Source organism: Camelus dromedarius, chromosome 5, assembly GCF_036321535.1.
Source record: "Camelus dromedarius isolate mCamDro1 chromosome 5, mCamDro1.pat, whole genome shotgun sequence".
NCBI classification, from domain to species: domain Eukaryota; kingdom Metazoa; phylum Chordata; class Mammalia; order Artiodactyla; family Camelidae; genus Camelus; species Camelus dromedarius.
In genome coordinates this window covers 55428049-55446941 of record NC_087440.1, presented here as the reverse complement: position 1 = coordinate 55446941, position 18893 = coordinate 55428049, and positions in this window count along the sequence as shown.

Here is an 18893-nt window from a genome sequence, read left to right as displayed (position 1 = left end):
TCTTACAAATCTGGACTCTAATATTTGTCTCCTCAGCTTCATGAAACTGCTAAAAGCCCAGAAGTCCTCTCTGACCCTTAGAAGCCAAATGCTGCCCAGATTCTCAGCATCTTATCCATGTCTATACTTATTAAATATCCCATGAAGAAGATAGCGCATTAAAAAAAAAAATGCCTATTTCAATGAGCCTTTCTTTCTTTCCAGAACCTGGCTTTCCAAATCATAGCACGCTTGGCATTTCTCTGATGCCTTCAAACAAATATTTCTTTTATATTTTATCCACATTTTCTAGGCATTCTTGGCAGGAGCAATTGTCTGGTACAAGTGATAGGCTTATCATAGCCAGAAACCTAATACATGTGTAGGTAATAACCAATTTTTAAAAACCAAAACAGGTTTCAGTAAAAATATGTTTTCCCTCCAATAAAATAATTTGTTGACGAATATAGGCTGATTGGATATAAAATAATTGTACTTTTCATATAGAACACAGGGAAATTCTTCACTGGTGGCAAAGTTTTCTTGCAATAGAAATCACCTCTGAAAAGTTACCAGTTTCATGTTTTCTTCTTCAGAAGGAAAACAAAACACATTCTACTTAGTCTTCGTATGTGATAGGGCAGTTTGGAGGGTTGCTCTGCAAGAAATAAGCTGTAATATCAGAAAATTACATAAGAACCACTCATATCTATTGAAACAAAACTCCTGATCCAAAACTTCTTTTGAAAATCACATCTTATTTTATCCAAAAATTTATGTGGGGATGATTTCTTGTTCCTGTTTTTGGTTAACAGCCTCATTTTTTTGTTTGTTTTTTGTTTTTTGTTTTTTGTTTTGCTCAAAAGACAGCATTCAGTCTCCAATCTTGGGAGTAATATTTCCACTTCCACCCAAGTACTCTGCCACTTGTATTTGGCGGCTTTTCAAATTGCTCGGGTCCTCTTAAAACGGATTTAAGTGCAGTGCTTTTTAAAGCTGAGAACAGCGTGGCCATCCAGCCACATGAATCTGCCTTCTGGCTTCCTGAACCTGAAGATGTTTGGTAAGAATAAGGGGGCAAAGCTCGTTATCACCACAGGATAAAAGAGCGGGATCCACCCTCACAGGGAGAAGAGCACAGGGACCTTTTTTATCCCCTTCTCACAACTCAGTTTCTCCCTGTAGCTTTGCCTAAGCTCCCTTCACAAACTTCCTAAGAGCTCATGTTTTCATTTGCTAATAATCTAATTTTACTGGCCTGTAAATATTCATTGGGCCACAGGTCACCAAAGAGAGAAAACCATCTCCCAGATGGGAATCTTGACAGGATATCTGTGAAGTCATGTTGGAGCTATTAAATGATTTGCAGACTGGTACCCTGAGAGTTAACTCCTTACCATCTCATTCTAGGATAAACTTCTGTGGCATGACCTACTCCATCCCCTTGAAGGTTAAAACTAATGATGAAAACAGAAAATAGCTATTACCCAAATTGATCTCCTCTCAACCCAAAACCAGTATTCGGAAACATTGTCTTAAGAGCTGAGGAGCCCTGATATATGGACACCATATGTCCACTGAATTATCCCAAAACAGTTACATAAGCCAGAGAGAGTCATTCACTCAAAAATGTTTGTTAAACACCTACTGTGTGCCAGACTCTGTGCTAGAGGCTAGGGATACAGTGGTAAACTCAGTGGAGCCACATTACAGACAAATAATCTATTCAACAAGAGTATTTCACATGGCAATAAGTGCCACAGAGGAAATAAAACAAGATGATGTAACATGGAGTGAAAGAATGAGGCCTGACTATGTGGCGATCATAGCAGGTCTCCCTGCAGAGGTGACATTTAAGCTGAGATGTGAATGACAAGAGACAGTCATACAAATATCTGGGGGGCAAAGCATTCCAGGCAGAGGACATTAAGAGAAAAATCTAAGGCAAGAAAGAAGACACATAAGGGGAGTCTGGCACATAAAGGGAGAGGGGCACAGGGTTATCAGACAGACAGGAGTCAATAATGTCAAGTGAGTCTCGTAGGCCATCGAAAAGACTTCGCCTGATACTCAGTCTCTCTCTTCTACCTGCTCCCATCTTTGAACGGCATGAGCATGTGACTATTGTCAGAATTTGTTCCTCAGTGCTCATTAATTTAAAAATAATACCAATGTACTAGAACACTGTCACCAGGTAATCGCTTCCAGCAATGATAGAAATGCATCTATTTTTCTAAGCCAAAGCAATTGATCCTCCAGGCAATATTTAAGAGCTCTGACAGCACTTGAGCTGGGTCCTGTGATTAATGCAGATTCAATCGGTTAATCTGATGGATATCAGTGCAGAGCTGTGACAGTGCCCCTGTGGACCCCAACACACAGATTGGAGTACACAACAGAACCATTGTGTGGCTGAAGTCAGTCAAGGACTGGACCAGTTCATCCTCCGGGCATTGAACTGTTATGAATAAGCTGCTTTCTGACTGGCTCATGTCACAGTGACCGTTTCTTAATTTTGCCAATGAATAAAGCTTATCCACATTCACTGGATCCAATTAGTTGGCCCAGATCCCACACCATATAACTAATGCCACATTGTGCTGGAATATTTCTGAACTGACATGTGGCAGGCAAGAGATTCTAAATGAGTTCATCACCACCAGGGCTATGACAGAAAAAAAAAAAAAAAAGCCAAATTAATGCAGAACAATGGATTGGCCAAACAGCCAGCTGCTATCTTCCTGCCCTAGCACATTGTCATTCATCCCTAGAAATTATGTCCAATTGGTTACGACAAGGAAGTTCTTGAAATACCCCACTGTGTATAAGAATAGGAAATCATAACTCCAGCACCTTGGCTACTTTCCATTTTGAGTAATTATATTCTGTATGCCAAGAATTTCCTCTGCCTTAGGTCTTCAGAAATATGGCTGGATGGGGTCTCAGTGTCCCCAGTCTCAACACCTCATCTCAGAAGAATCTTTACTCATGGCAGTGTTAATTAAGAGTTTTTTCTTAGACACATACACACACAAAAACACACAATTAAAGCCAAATATGTTTTCCCATATGCATGACAACTTTATGCCTACCATCAAAAAGGTATGAGCATATTAAATAAAACAATACTCAATTGGGGGGAAACGTGTATAATTTGGTTCACTATTGGGCATTCATAGCAGAGGTTTATTGGTTTCTGCAATCACAAGGGAGCTCATTATGATAGAAGCTTTGCCTAGAGTGCAGCATAAATAGGGGACTGGCCCCATTTCCTGGGCTTTTTGGGGTGGGGGAGTTGGAGAAAGGGGAACTGTAATGCTGTAGAAATCAGGCAGCAGGATCCAAAAGCAAACTGAGGAGTGTAGGGCAGGAAAAGTTTTCCTTCTACCCTTCTAGGTTCTTTGGCTGGTCTAATGATCAAACTGACAAGAGACAGATTAACAGGAGAAAAATCAATTTAATTTTATCCATATGGGGGCCCCATAAAAATACAAGACCCAAAGAAAGGCAAGTTGGGCAATTGAGGCTCATATGCCATCCTGAGCTAAGGAATGGGATGGGGGCCTGGGGCTGCCAAGGGGAAGAGAACAATTCACAGGACAATAAGTAGAGCAGATGTCTGGTAATTAGATGTTTGCCCTGCCATACAGATAGGTCATTCAGATGAAAAGTTACCTCTGAATAGCTCTCTATTACCTAAATTCCTGTAGGGTGTTAAGGTGGGGGGAGAAAGCTCTTCCTGAGTCTTTGGTGCTTTGATTGTCTTCTGCTCAAAATAATCCACATGCCAAAGTGGCACGTTTTGAGGAATCTTTTTCTGAACCTCTTCAGGAGATAAAGATGGTCTAGCCAGCTATTCTTTTAAAGACCTGAGTGGCTCATTTTAAAAAATTATAAATATAGTGTATATATATTGCATATATATACACACACACATATATATAGATTCATAGCACATATATGTACTTAACATGGGATAGCCCCTCTCCCAGTCAACCCCACAACCTCCATCCTGCAAGATGACATTCTGCATCCTCTCCAGGCATCTTTCCCTTCCAGAATGGAGCTTTGGCTACTTCCTTCAGTCTCATGACTTTGGGAGACACTGATTCTACTACCCACATAGTATGATTGTTTTGCCATGGGTGTTTGGTTTGGAGTTCAGAAAATATGGCACCCAGATAGTTCTGGAAGCCTCTTTTAGTCAATTTTATCAGCAAAGAAAGACTAGCAGGGTGGGGTGTAGATGTGGTGTGTGATCACAGTCTTCTTCATGCCCCCACCCCTACCATGCAAGAGACAACAGGATACTAAAGGTTATTGTTTCACTGTTAGAATCCAGGTACCTCAGCAAGGTAACATTTAAAACACCTAAGTGCTCTTTATCAAAGTAATGATTCCGCATCCTATTTGTAAAATAACAGTGTAACAGAGTTGCAGTCAAAGACTTGGAAAGATGTTAGTAAAGATCAATCTCTATGGTGGCTTGGGGTTTGGAGTTTTCTTTTTTCTTTCCTTTTTCTCTCACACACTCTCTTTGTAACATCTGTTTCATTTAGCTTCTCTGAAGTTTTGAGTGTACCCCTAAAGATAAAATAGGGTTAGGGGACCAGGAAGAGGAAGCTCTCTCCTACGCAAGAGAGATTTTCCAGAGCAAACTAGAGCCAAAGAGAAGCATGACTCCCCTGGGTCATGATACAAGCCTTGGGAGTCTTAAGAACTGATGTTAGGTGATAAACAGAAATCTGTGGGGGAAACACCTATAAAGAGAAATTACGAAAAGTCCCTGTACAACCAGGCAAGTGAGTGCAATAAATCTGAAGGACAAATTCGGACTAGAAATTCAGTAAGTAAGCACACGTCATAGGGGAAAGAGGAGACACAGATAAGAGAAGGGAGCCCTTGGCATTGCAGAAGCTATTCAAAGACTGGGGCGAAGACCAGCTCAGAGCACATGACAGACACAGAGAACGCTGGGGTCAGCACAATATTTTTGTGTAAAATGCAAACTTACTCAGATTCTAAGAAGTCAAATTGCTTTAGTTTACTTGGCTAGGTAAGGTAACAGTAGAGGAAGTCTTGCACTCTGTGAATTTCACAGAGCTCTCAGGGATAGAAAACGCTAACTTCAGTAGGTAATTATCTGTTACGGAACATGGTTAATGATTATGTTCAGAAGATGTTAACAATCACTCTTAGGGAAACGATTACAAGGCCTTCAAAGGGATCCCTCTGGGCCACGTGACTGGAATGTGGTCTGAGGAGCCTGCTTTAATGCAAATACTTGTTGTCATGGTGACAGGATAGCACCCGCCTGCTCACCAGCACCACACAAAAGCCCCCTATTTTGGCACAATAAGCTTTTAGTTCAGGATAGACTTTATAAGTAATCAAATATGGAAAGTAACCTCCTATACGACTTTATCTGTCTGTTGCTCTGTAAGGACATAAAGTTCAAAAAGTGAATCTAACCCTAGGAAAGGTTTGGAACAAAATGGAAAAAACTGAGAAGGCCGTAAGAATCCTCTCACCCCCCAGCATGCATACGCATACACATACACACACACACACACACACACACACACACACAAGTCTCCCATTTTTCTGAAATTTAACAGTTACTGCTTGTGGAATTGTCCTTGCACTAAGACACATCATCATTGGTTTTTTCGCTCATTTCTTCTGTTTCATTCATAATAAAGGAGATAGCATTTTAAATATTGTGTGATGCCTTAGAGATAAGAGCTCACCCAGAGTGACTGATGATTTATGGGGGTCAAGTCATAAAGATAGGAATTTCATTTATTTTATTGCCTGTTTACCTCCTAGGGGAAGAGACAGCTGGTAAATCATTTTGGTAAGTTAGTAAATTGGGGGGGCCTTTGTTTGCTGGGCCCAAAAAGAAAGCACAGGATGGAAAGGGGTCCAGGGGCGGCATCCTTCCCCCACATCCCTCTGAATAGGACTGCTCGCAGAGCGTGTCACCAAGAAGCTGTTAATTCTTCCATTTAGAAACTCTAGGTAAAAAAAAAATAACAATAACCGAGTTTCTCTCCATTGTTGTCTCATTGTCTGTAGGTCCTCTTATTCTCCAGGTACTTCCTTATGTCTAACCTAAATCCCTCTTGTTTCCCATCATCATCAGTTAGCTCTTTAGTTATTTCTCTTCTATTCACGTAGAGATTTCTCTGGATGCAAACACAGATATTCTTAGTACTTATCTCAGTTCAAAATTGGATTTCTTTGGGATTTCTGGTCAGTTCCTGCAGAGGAGCTGCAGAAACTCTATTTCTTCCTCTCTAAAATAAGAACACCCCTTGCCCTCAAATAGCCAGTTGAGAAGATATGGACATTTTTTTGCTCTTTATATGAAGCTCATCAAAACTTAGTTTAATCATTTCCTGAGAGGTCAGCACTCATGCAAGGTAACATCATTATTTTTGTGATCAAATAAGGAAGTATAAATGTTTGTATTATTTTTTCAGAATCATTTTGCCCCTTGACATACTAATCAATACTCAATGTTTCCCCACCCTTATTCTATCTCTTCTGTGATATGGTCCTCAAGTGAAACAATACGGAGAAATGTTGCTCAGGAAATGTGTGCATCTCCTGCCTGTATCTCTTGCAGGCCATCTGCCAGGGCACTTTGCCCGTGTGTGTGTGTGTGTGTGTTACTTTATTCTAATTTTGGATAAGCCTATATACCCAGTTTAAATCAACTTTCCAAATGCAACCCTTTTCTCCCTTTGCTATGAAATTTGGGGATTGCTTATTCTCAAAATGACATATCCTAGTGGTAACTAAATAATCAGCACTGCCCCACATCCCTCCCCACTGGCTCCTAACAAAGGAACAAATCTCATAGGATTCTCCAATAAGAAGGGTTAGTATAAAAAGGCACTTCTTTCCTCTTTGAAGTCCCTTTGACCCTCTGTCATACCCACAGGCTGCATCCTTTTCTGTGGCTGAGAATCCATATCTCAGCAGTTGAGAGGGGATAAGAACCCTGAGGCAATCAAATCACCTCAGTGGACCCTTCTAGACCCCCTATCTCTTTTCTTCCTGGCATGTAATCATTCCCACCTCCCAGTAGTCACACCCTGGGCTTATTGATTCATTTCTGACACATAGAATATGGCAGAAGTAATGTGCTATCAATTCCAAGTTTAGGCTGCATAAAAGCTGTGGCTCCCATTTTGGATGGTTACTCACTTTCTCTTGGATCGCTTGCCCTAGGGGAAGCCAGGTGTCATGTTAAGAAATAGCCCCATATATATCAGGAGGAAACTCTTAATTTGAAAAGATACATGCACCTCAGTGTTCATAATCACCATTTACAATAGCCAAGACATGGGAGAAACCTAAATGTCCATTGACAGTTGGCTGGATAAAGAAGATATGGTATATATATACATTACATTATTATATATATATTATATATGTACAATGCATATGTAATTATATACATAGTATGTGTGTGTATATATATATATAATAGAATGTTTCTCAGCCATAAAAAGGAATGAAATAATGCCATTTGCAGCAACATGGATGGACTGAAAGATTATCATATTAAGTGAAGTAAGTCAGAAAAAGATAAATATCATATGATATCACTTATATGTGGAATCTAAAAAAATGATATAAGTGAACTCATTTTACAAAACAGAAACAGACTTACAGACATAGAAAACAAACTTACAGTTACCAAAGAGGGAAGGAGGGGGAGGGATAAACAAGGAGTTCAGAATTAGTAGATACAAACTACTATATATAAAATAGATGAACAAGGTCCTACTGTATAACACAGGGAACTATATTCAACATCTTAAACTATAATGGAAAAAAATCTGAAAAAGAACATACGTATCTACACATATATCTCTCTATATATATCTGAAACACTTTGCTGTACACCAGAAACTAACACAACATTGTAAACCAACTATACTTCAATTAAAAATAAAAAAAGAAATAGCCCTATGACAAGGCTCATGGGGTGAGAAACGGAAGCCCAACAACAACCACACGAGTGAGCTTGGAAGTGGATTTCCCTTCCTTCAGAGGATCTCACAGCTTCTTCTGACAGCTTGACTGCAGCCCCATGAGAGGTCTTGAGCCTGAGGCTCCCAGCTAAGCCACATCCAGATTCCTGACCCACAGAAACTGTGAGGTAATACATGTTTTGTTGTTTTAAGCTACTGTGTTTTGGTGGGTAATCTGTCAAGCTGTGCTGTGTAACTAACACAGTGAATGCTGAGGCCACTGGTCCAAAGACCATACACTGAAAATTTCAGCTTTAAGGGAACAACCTTTTCAGTCTTCTGACTTGTTCAGGTGGGGAGATGCTGGTCTGTGATATTTCTGAGCTCTAGAACGTTACAAGAGCGTCCTTCCAGACTCCCCATCATGCTGATTGCAGAGACAAGTCTGACACATCAGCAACTGGACCAAAGAGCCCCGCCTCTGCAGGCGGAAAGATGAAGGCACCGTGCTATGGGTGGGCTGGTCCTCCCCCTGCTGCTCGGAGCTATGGGAGGTTGTCAGGAGATCAAAATTCTCAATTACAAGGAAAGACACAAGCAATTCCTGCTTCTACTGAGAGCACAGCAAAAGTCAGCGCTCAGGAAAATTTGGGAAGTGAATAGAGTATTTCTTTGGAAACCACACACTGTCTCTCCCTTACTCCACACTCGTGAGCAGCCTTAGGGGCCTGTCCTGGCCTCATTCTTTCTCTAGACTGAGCTATCAGTGAATCTGCAGGAAGCTGCCGTATGCACGTTCCATGTTTATATGTATATTCCACAAGGGCCGAGAACTTTGCCTGTTTTGTTTACCACTGTGTACAAGCACTTTGACTTGTGACTGGCACGCAGAAGGCACTCACTAAATACTGGTTAAACTTAAGTTTTAATAACTGAGGGTGGGACCTGACCAAGGGTAAAGACCTTCTATAGGCTAGAGCCAGAATCACCCACCCCCTTCCCCTCCTCCTAGCATCAGTCTGCTCATCCCGAGAGTCTGCAAGGATTTGGGGAACACCCCCAGTCAGCTTAGCCAGGTTCTTCACACTGTGGAGACAGGGGGCTGGCACAAGGGCACAAGCCTCGGACCATTCCATGCTACCACAGTGGTCAAGGAAAAGGACCACTCTGTCCCCTGCAAGGAAGCAGACAGACAAAGACCTTGCAGGCCACCTCCTTAAAGCTTTAATGCCAAGGTCTCAGTTAAGGGACACCAACAGGCTGGAAACACCAGTGGGGTCCTTTGGTAACTGGGTCCAAAGTGCCTGATGCCAGGAACCAGAAAATAGAAAATGGTACTTTTCATACATATAGTAACTGGCTTAGGGCCTCATTCCACCAGTTTCAGAGGGAAATAAATCATGTTTGTTTAACAGACACAGTGGAAGAATGTTCTGGCACAATGCCTGACACCCAGTAGGCAATTAATAAATACTTACTTACTGAATGAGAAATATCTTAAGCCTAGTATACATATTTCTTGGCTGCAAGTGGGGAAAGGTAAAAGTCAGATCTGTGAAGTCATACGTCCCCTTTCCTCCCACAACCCACACAAAGAGCAGGAAGGAAAGCAAAGAAAGTTGTCACTAAAGCAGTATGAAGAAGCCACCTCTGCTCTGTGACTTGGGTCAAAACAGTTAACCTCTCTGGGCCATAACTGCTTCATTTGTATAGCAGAAAGTTTGGGATTGGTGAGCCTGGGCTGGGATCCTAGGCTCTGAGCTCCTCTAAGGCCCTGTCCCTCACACCTAATTACACGGTTTGCCTGCAAAAGAAGCACAGCCTGCCTTTATCAGGGTAGAAACAATAATGAGGTGCCACTGTCATTCAAATCATGGAGCTGACCTTTCTCTCAACCTCCAGCTTTGAGTAATGAGCCCAGTTACTCATTTTCCGAACAGAGTAGGTAGATATTCTTCATAGCCATTTTTTAGTAACATTGGGAAGAGGCTGAAGAGGAGAAGGTTATGATGAAAACATGCCTCCTTCTCAAGTTTTAATTTTTCATGTCTACTACAATGGGAAACCCCCTCTTCAAGGGCAGTGGGAACAAAAGGAGCAGCGAAGTTTCTCCATGTAGAACACTTCCTTGGTCTGCTGCTGGGGTGGGAGCAGCTGGTATTCAAGAAACAGTAGTTTTACTGGTGATGGGAAGTACCTGAGAGGAGGAGTGGAGAGCAGGTTCACAGAGAACAGGCTCTTTTGCCTCTCACTGTTTTTCCAGTTTTGTAGACAGAGAAGAATGTCCTTCTGAAAAGGGCAAAAGGAAGAGGTAGGAAAAGTTTTTAAGTGAAAAAAAAGTATTATATGATTTTTTGTGAAAATAAAGCACTTATTTCCAGTATCTATAGAATTGGTGGGCAGCGCCAAAATCCTTGCTGAAAAGAGGACAAACGAATCAAAATCTATGCCAGGAAATTATAGGGATTTTAATAAATATCACGTAGCAAAAGGATTCCATGCTCAAATTAGTTTGAGGAATGATTTATTGCAGGACTTCTCAGAGCCTTTAATGAACAAATGGGCATTGTGATTTGAAAGAGACTTTTTCCTCTGGAGAGTAAAGTTTTCAGAAGACACTGTGGGAAACATTGCCTCATAGCTCACTTCTCTTATTTGAAGGCAAATAATGCAAATGAAAAAGAATTATGCTGTCTAGTTTCAGAAGGCAAAACAAGATCAACACATGTTTAAATTTACTCCTTTGGGGAAGTGGAATTGACAGTTTAGTTTCAATATTGAACCTTTGCAAGAAAGTTAGAGGACAAAAGATCCAGGCTTGATATATTGAAGCACTTACTGACAATAACAGCTGTTCCAAATGAAGAAGCCCACCTTCAGGAAGACTGAACAGCCTTCTTTGGAATAATAATAATAGCCATCCCAGATGAAGTGTTCGCTCTTTATGATTCTATGCTAAATAGCATCATCTATGTAGATACAGGTAGAGATACATAAAAATACGTGACTATGTGTTATGTATGTATGAACTCATATTCATGTTTATATCCATTTTTTCTATTTAATCTTTACAACCCTATGTAAGGAGATACTACCATTTATCCCCATTTTGTAGATAAGTAAACTAATGCCCCAGAACATTACCTAACTCATCCAAGGCCACACATAGATTAAAAGGCTTAGTGGAGATTGAAAGGCAGGCAGCCTACTGCAGAGCCTCACTCTTCACCAACCACACCACCACACTGGCCCCTGGAAGTCACTGGACAGTAGCTATGACTATCAGTCACAACAGGGACCATATAGACGGGGCTTTGGTACAGAAAAGGTGTGTTCTATGTGACTTATAGGGTCCTTCCAAACAGTTATGACTAGTTTTCAATCAACGTATATAGACTATTAATAATAATATTTGTACAAATATTGAATTCAATTATTAAACATATTAATGGCTGCTATATGCGTAACATCGTAAAGAATGCAACTGGTAAGAGACAGAGGAGTGAAAATCATCAAAAACGGTATCTACCCTCGAGGAGCACATGGTCCCACGAGAGATGAGATGACACATGGGAAGCCACGAGACACCAGAGCCTGAATGGGCTGTATTTCTACTGAATGTGCGGGCCTCAGTTTTGGGGGCTCACAGAGGACCCAGGTCTCTGTGGGCTGTAGTGTGGCTGCCCCCCTGACATGATTTCGCAAGGACCCCATGACGGATGTTGATCATGGCTGCAGATCAGTTTCTGAAATTTTTTCCTGTGTTTGTGTAAATGGTGGTAAGAGGCACTATAAGTAACACTGTCTCAACACCCATGTTGTTTGGTTAATTGGTTTTGGCTTTGTTTTCTTTAAGTTTTTTTTAGAGCAGTTTTAGATGCATAGCAAAATTTGGTGCTTGTGCATGGTTAGGTTTCCAATCGCCAGCTCCCATGACTCATTGTCTGAGGTCTTCTTCCGCCCCCAGAGCTCACTTTGCAAACCCGGGGTGCAAGACGAGCAGGGAGTAGCAGGAAATGCACATTGCACCTCCTGCCCATCAGCCCTCAGCTAACAACGGCCAGGGTTGGTGGGTAACTATCTACCTCCCTTGCCCATCAGTGGCATAGCTCTGAGATGCATGGTCTACACTGTCTCCCAAAACTCCCCAGCAGGGTCATTATGTTCTAGTTGCCCACGAAGGTAACTTGCTTGATAATATACCCTTTATTGCTTCAGTCCCTCCCTATCTGACTTTCCCACTCTCTCCCATTGTTTCCTTGGATCACCTCCCAAAATTGCTGCTTGCACTCAAATCCTTGTTTTGGTGTTGCTTTAGGGAGAACTCAACCTGGACTTGGATTCCCAGCCCCTGGCAACCAAGGCATCCAACTTAAGTCCAATTGACCTAAATATTTCCACCAGAGATTTTCACCCACGAGCAAATGAAAGGTTAGAATTTGTTCTGAGGCCACCAGCAAGGGCCTCTTGTGTCCAGCAAGGTGGTAGCTCCAGCTGGCAGCCATGAAGGTAGCAGGGACTCTTACCAGGCTCTTCCTAGTACATGACTTTGACTGATCCACCTGATAGGTAACAACCAATGTCTTTTCTGCTAATGGTATCCAGAGTTGGATTAACTTATCTCCATCCATGGAGCCAACTAAATACAGACCCCCGTTCTTGCAGAGATGCTTGGACTTTGTCTCCATAAGGGAGCAAGGATTTGAGAGCTTGAATTTTATTCCTAGAATTTTAGAATTGGGAAGGACATTTGAGACCATCCAGTCTCTTTCTTCACAGGTGAGAAGATTGAGGCCAGCAAGGTTAAAAGATTTCCTTAAGTGGGGCCCAGAAAGAAGTAGAGGCAAGAGACAGTTTTTTAACCATAGTGGTTAAGAGCCAAGCTTTTTGAAGGCAGTTGTCTGGACTTGAGGCCCCACTTGCTGCTTGTGTGTATTTGGAGAAAGCTATTTAAGGTCTCTAAAGCACAATATTCTCGTCATTATACAGTTGTGAGGATCACATGAGATGATCTATATAAAGCACGCAGCATGGCAGTCATTGGGATGCTTTCAGCTCCAAATACCAGAAGAACCCACTAAAAGTATTTTTTTAATTAAGGAATTAAAATAAGAAGTTCAAAATTGGGACTGTTCCAAGGTTGGTTAATCAGGGTCTTTTTATGTCATCAAGGACTCATGCATACTCTCCATGTTCTGCTGTGCCATCTGCAGTGTGTCTCCCATGATGGATGTAGATGGCAGAAGACAATCCAAGCAGCACCACCTCATGCAACAATAACTGGCAGGAAAGCAGGAGAGCAGATTCTCCCCCAAGGTATTCTTTATATCAAGGAAGAAAACCTTTCCCAGAAGCCCCCTTATGTCTCACTAGCCAGGTGTGCATTGCATTCCATATCTAAACCAATCCCTGACAACAGGAATCCAGGTAGCATGATTGGCTTAGGTCAAAGCAACATGTCCTTCCTGCTACCAGGGTACAGTCACCTCCTTGGAACACACAAGGAGGAGGGGGTCAAAGGGACATCAGGGCTCTGCCAGCAAGAAGGAGGAGTTGATGTAGAATGACTGATGGGTTAGGAAGCAACAACACCAACCATAGTTGCTGAGTTTACAGAGATGCTGAATAAATGCTGTTTTTAGTGTGATGTGCAGTTCCTTGTGCTACACAATTGCAACCTTTTCTTTGGTTTAAAGCTATCTGTCTTCAATGGTAAAATTATCTAGTAGTGTAAGTAACACTGTCTCAACAGCCATTTTATTTGGTTAATTGGTTTTGGCTTTGTTTTCTTTAAGTTTTTTTTAGAGCAGTTTTAGATACATAGCAAAATTTGGAGGAAGGCACAGAGGTTTTCCATATACCCCTGCCCACACAAGCACAGCCTCCCGCATTATCAAGATCCCCTACCAGAGCAGTACATTTGTTACAAGTGATGAACATAAATTGACAGAACATCACCAAAACAGTACCTTACACCCAGGCTCACTCTCGGTGTGTTCTATGGGTGGCAACAAATGTATGACATGTATGCATCATGAAAATATCATACAGAGTATTTTCACTACTCTAAAGATCCTCTGTGCTTCACCCATTCTCCCCTCCCTTCTGTGCCCCCAACCCCTGGCAACCCCTGATCTTTTCACTGTCTCCATAGTTTTGCCTTTTCTAGAATGTTATAGTGCTGGATCACACAGTGTGTAGCCTTTTCAGTTCAGTTCCTTTCACTTATTCATATGTTAAGTCATTTTTTTACTTTACAATATACAGTTTTGTAAAGGGGAAAGGTGGCTGTGGTGCTGAGGGTGTAGATGGAAGAACAGAGAAAGAAGGGCCTGATGGAACCAGAAAGCCAACTTTACAGGCATCCCAATTTCGCCTGGGGCCTGCTCCAAGCTGGGCTTTAAAGAATGGACTTTACATTTGCACTTGTCCTCCTGAAATCCAAATTCCCACTTGTACTAAGAGACTTTCAAGCAAAAGAGCACAAGTTAGAAAACAAATCCTGTTGGAGCCTCCTCTAATAGCTGTGCCTCTTAGCCGACATCACCCGTGCCGGGGCCGGTCTCATTTGTTTTGTCCACCCCAACACAGCCAGCACAGCAGATGATCAGGACCAGAAGTGGCCCATCCAGGCTTTCCTAGGTTCTGTCATGAATGCAAATCTTAACCTTCAAAGAGCATCTTTCATCTTCCAATGTCCTCGCCTAGAAAATGAACTGTCACATTAATGCTCATCCCAGCCCCTGACCTGAGAGGATCTTTTAGCCTTAGTGCTCCCTGCTCACCCATGTGGCTGCTACTCACATTTTCCCCAGAGAGGGGATCTGTTTGACCTTGTTCACTGGCAAGGCTGCTACTAAGGACCCCCCCTCAGGTGAGGTGCAGCCCCCCACCTGTCAGCAGGATTCAGGCAGGACAGCGTTGCATCATGCTTGCCTATGTGACATGGCCTGTGAATAGAGGCAGATTCTGTTCTCTGTAAACAGGCTATGGTTGTGGGGGGAGGCGTGCAAGGAGCCAGACCAAAGTATATGGTGGAGGCAGAGAGAGCATTTACTCGGGTGTTTAGCCAGAAGAACTAGAGAAAAATTCCTCTGGCCTTCTCCAAGAGACAGACTCTGGGAAGCAGCAAACATGAAGTTAGATCTAAGGGATAGTGTTTTTGAGGGTCCTGGAATTAGTCTGCCTCCTTCCCCCTTATTCACACCCACTTTCAGGGTTTTCTGCAAATCAAAGAAAGAGAAAACAAAATAATGAAGGTGGGAAATTGCAGGAGCAGGAGAAACTTACTGAAGTCTAAACATGGGAGCCCTAGTCTGAAGTTTCTGCATCCTGTCTGATTTGGCAAATAAAAATCTCTCTGGAGTTTCTCCTTCCCCTTTTTTCCTTAGACTGGACCTCAAATTTCTCTCTGCCTTCAGCCATAGAATTATAGAGATAAAAAAGTGCAAAGAGTACAGCTCCTTGTATTCAGATACAGAAACTAAGACCCAAAGAAGCTGTGTGACATACCTAGTTGCCAGAACTTGTCCTGGAATTAAGTATCTGGACTGGCTGCCCACGTATCTTGGTACCAGTGGGACTTCTCCATAGCTGCCCAGAGGGGTCTCAGAGTTGCACCGGCAGACGGGTTGACAAGAGTCTTCACAGACACCAGGTGTGGGAGCTGGGAGGGCCTCTGAGCTTCCATGTCCTCACAGCTGATGTAGACAGAAGCACTGTTATCCTGGCCGGATAAGGACCATCTGGAGACGCCAGAGGACACAAGGCCCACTGCAGCGTATCTAGCCTGCAAATTGAGAAATTCAGGCAAGTTACTCTGCCCATTGTGTGACATGATATTGCTGTTGCTTATGAAAGGGTACTGGCCAAAATCACTAGTCAGGAAAAACGAATCAAGGGAAGGTTAAAAAGTTACAAAAGTGAAGACTTCATCCAATTACCAGTTAGCTGAACAGGGAGAAGACAAATTCTTGGACAAAATTCCATCCCAAAGCTGAATGGAAGAATCCAGACACTGAGCCACTGCCTTTCCCCTTGGGTTTCTTGGGAATAGGCAACCCCAGCTCTGGAGGGATGAGACCTGGGTACAAACCCTGATTCCTTTGCTTACTAGCCATGCAGACTTGACTAGGCAATTTCATTTGTCTGAGGCTCTGCTCCCTCGTCTGTATGATCTGGGACTGTTGTGAGAATTCAGTGAGATAATGTATATAAGGGGCCCAGCTCTGGATGGGCACAGAGTAAGCATTAATGAAATGGTCATGAGTATAGCTGTCACCATCATTGTTCGGCCACAATGTGCACAGCTCTAACCATGACCATCACCAGCCTGAGCAGGCTGTTTCAGCAAGAGAGGCAGGATTTGGTTGGACAGAAACGCTTGGACTTCCCATCCCAGTGAGCACAGAGCCAGCACTGGACACTTGTTGGCCTAAAGCATGGTTTCTCAACCTCAAAGCTACTGACATTTTTGGACCAGATAATTCTTTGTTGGGAAGGCCTGTCCTGCGCCTTGCAGGATGGTTAGCAGAATCCCTGGCCTCTACTCACTAGATGTCAGTAGCATCCTCCCCTAGTTGTGACAATCAGATGTTCCCCGGCATTGCTATATGTACCCCTTCGGGCAAAATCACCCCTGGTTGTACCACTGGTCTGCTGAAATGTCCAGAATGTGTTTCTTACCAAGGTCAAAGACTCTGCGGACAGTTTCTGGCTACAAATCACCTGCCCAGGGTTACCTTTTTCTGGCAAACCACAGAAGAACATTCACCTCATACATTTTACAAGCACTGCATTCCAGGGGAAGAGAATGAACTGGGGAAACAATTTGGTGGGCATGTAACATTTGTACTTATTTACAAGGTTGCTTCAGGCTAATATATCTGTGACTACAAATTTCTGCTTGACTGAATGGTGGGATTTTCTAAAGCTCGAGCACAGACCAGATGTTAGCAGGAGCCCTTTGACCCTGGTTAAACATTGTGGCTGGTCAGCAGCCTCCATGGGGGCCAAGAGCCTTACATGAGAGCGTTCTTTCCAAAGGTATTTACCACTCTCTAGTTAAACATAACCAAGGCATTGTTCCAATTCCAGGGGCCTGCATCTGCAGGGGGCCCTTTAAGAAGAAAACAATTTAAAAGAATAAACAAGTGAAAGAATGAAGGGAACCTCTCCTTTTCACATCACCTTCTGTTAACCTGTGGGACTTGGGCTTACTAACATACAGGCTCTGCCCAAACGTCTACCTCCCCATAAAAAATAAAAAATTAGTAAAATGTAAAAAAAACAACAAAAAAAAAAAACAGGCTGTGATTGAGGTACACTCCTGGCTGGGAATGGGTTCTCTTGGTTCCCCCTGGCAGCTCACTGTTGGCCCCTCTAAAACCTTCTCCTGGAATATACCCGGAGAGCCCTCTGAGTCCCGGCTGTGCCTCAAAAATGTGCAGAAACCAGTTCTTTCCAGGTGCAGGGGACTAAAGTGATTTCATATCGAGTGGAGAGAGTCAATCTCACATCAGCCACAGGAAGAGTGCCCCAGATCTGGTGGGACCAGAGGGGAGACGGTACAAGAAAAGTAGCTCAGGGAAGGCAGACCCAAAAGGAGAGGGCATTTACTGAGCACTTACTATGCACCTTACAACAAGACCTTCTTTCAGATGTTACCTCCTTTACTTGTCACCACAGAAGCGAGCTATTATTATCCCCAACTCCATCAACAGTAAACTCAAAGAAGTTTGGCCAGCTAAAACTGGTCTTTGCCACCCCTGGGGTTCCCAGACCTGGCTGCACAGTTAAATCACCTGAACAGTTTTAGAAAAAAAACCCATGTCCCAGCCTCCACCAACTCAGTTGAACCCCTGGCAGTGGAGCTAGGCATGTGAATTTTGGAAAAGATCCCCAGGTGATTTTAGTGAGCATGCAGGGTCTAGAACCCCTGCTTTACACAAGGAATAGAGGAGGGGGGTGTGGACAGAAGGGCAATGGAGCGAGTAGACGTCATCTGTGTCCAGTTATCCATCCCCAGAGCCATGCTGTGCTGCAAGGGACCCTCCTTCCCAACACCCCCCACCCCAATAGGTGGGCACTAGGAGACGACAGGCAATTTTAATACATGCCAAATTAAATGCCTTGGGAAGATAAATCCACAAACCCTGCATACGGTATGATATATTCCAGCAGAAACTGCTTTTGCATAATGGGCTTTTTCATACAGCCTGCACTGCTGTCTCACTTTATTCCTGTAGAGCACTGGTTCTCCGGCAGGGGCAGTTTTGCCCCCCAGGGGACATTGGACAATGTCTAGAAACATCTTTGCTTTTTACCACTTGGGCAGGATAAGGAGGTGCTACTGGCATGTGATGAATAGAGGCCAGGGATGCTGCTAAAACATCTTACAATGCATAGAATGGTCCCTGCCACAAGTAATTATCCAGCCCCAATGACAACAGTGCTGAAATTGAAACACTGTGCTATAAAGAAGCAGTAGTCACCACTAGGTAGACACAAAGCCTTGAATACAACACTCCTCCAGGTCAGAAGCCTGTCCCTGACCAGGCATGTATCAAAGAATCACAGAATCTTGGAACAGGAAGAGACTTCAGAGACAAGGAGCCAAACTGAGAGCCAGTTGGGTTTTTAGGAAAATCCTAGAGCAAAGCTACACAGTGTTTACCAAACCACATTATAATGCACTGCTGGGTTGACTTTCCACCTAGGTAGTACATGAACAGAAAATTAACTAAAAATGGTATTCCTTACTGCAAATTCTTATTCATTGATTTACAAATATTATTGGGTTCCTGGTACGTTCAGGGCGTGGTGCGGAATATCCCCAGCAACACTGCTACCCACCAGGGATAGCCCTCTTTGTGTTCAAGCCCAACATAAAATCCAGGCTTGATATACAGACTCAGAACCCAGTAA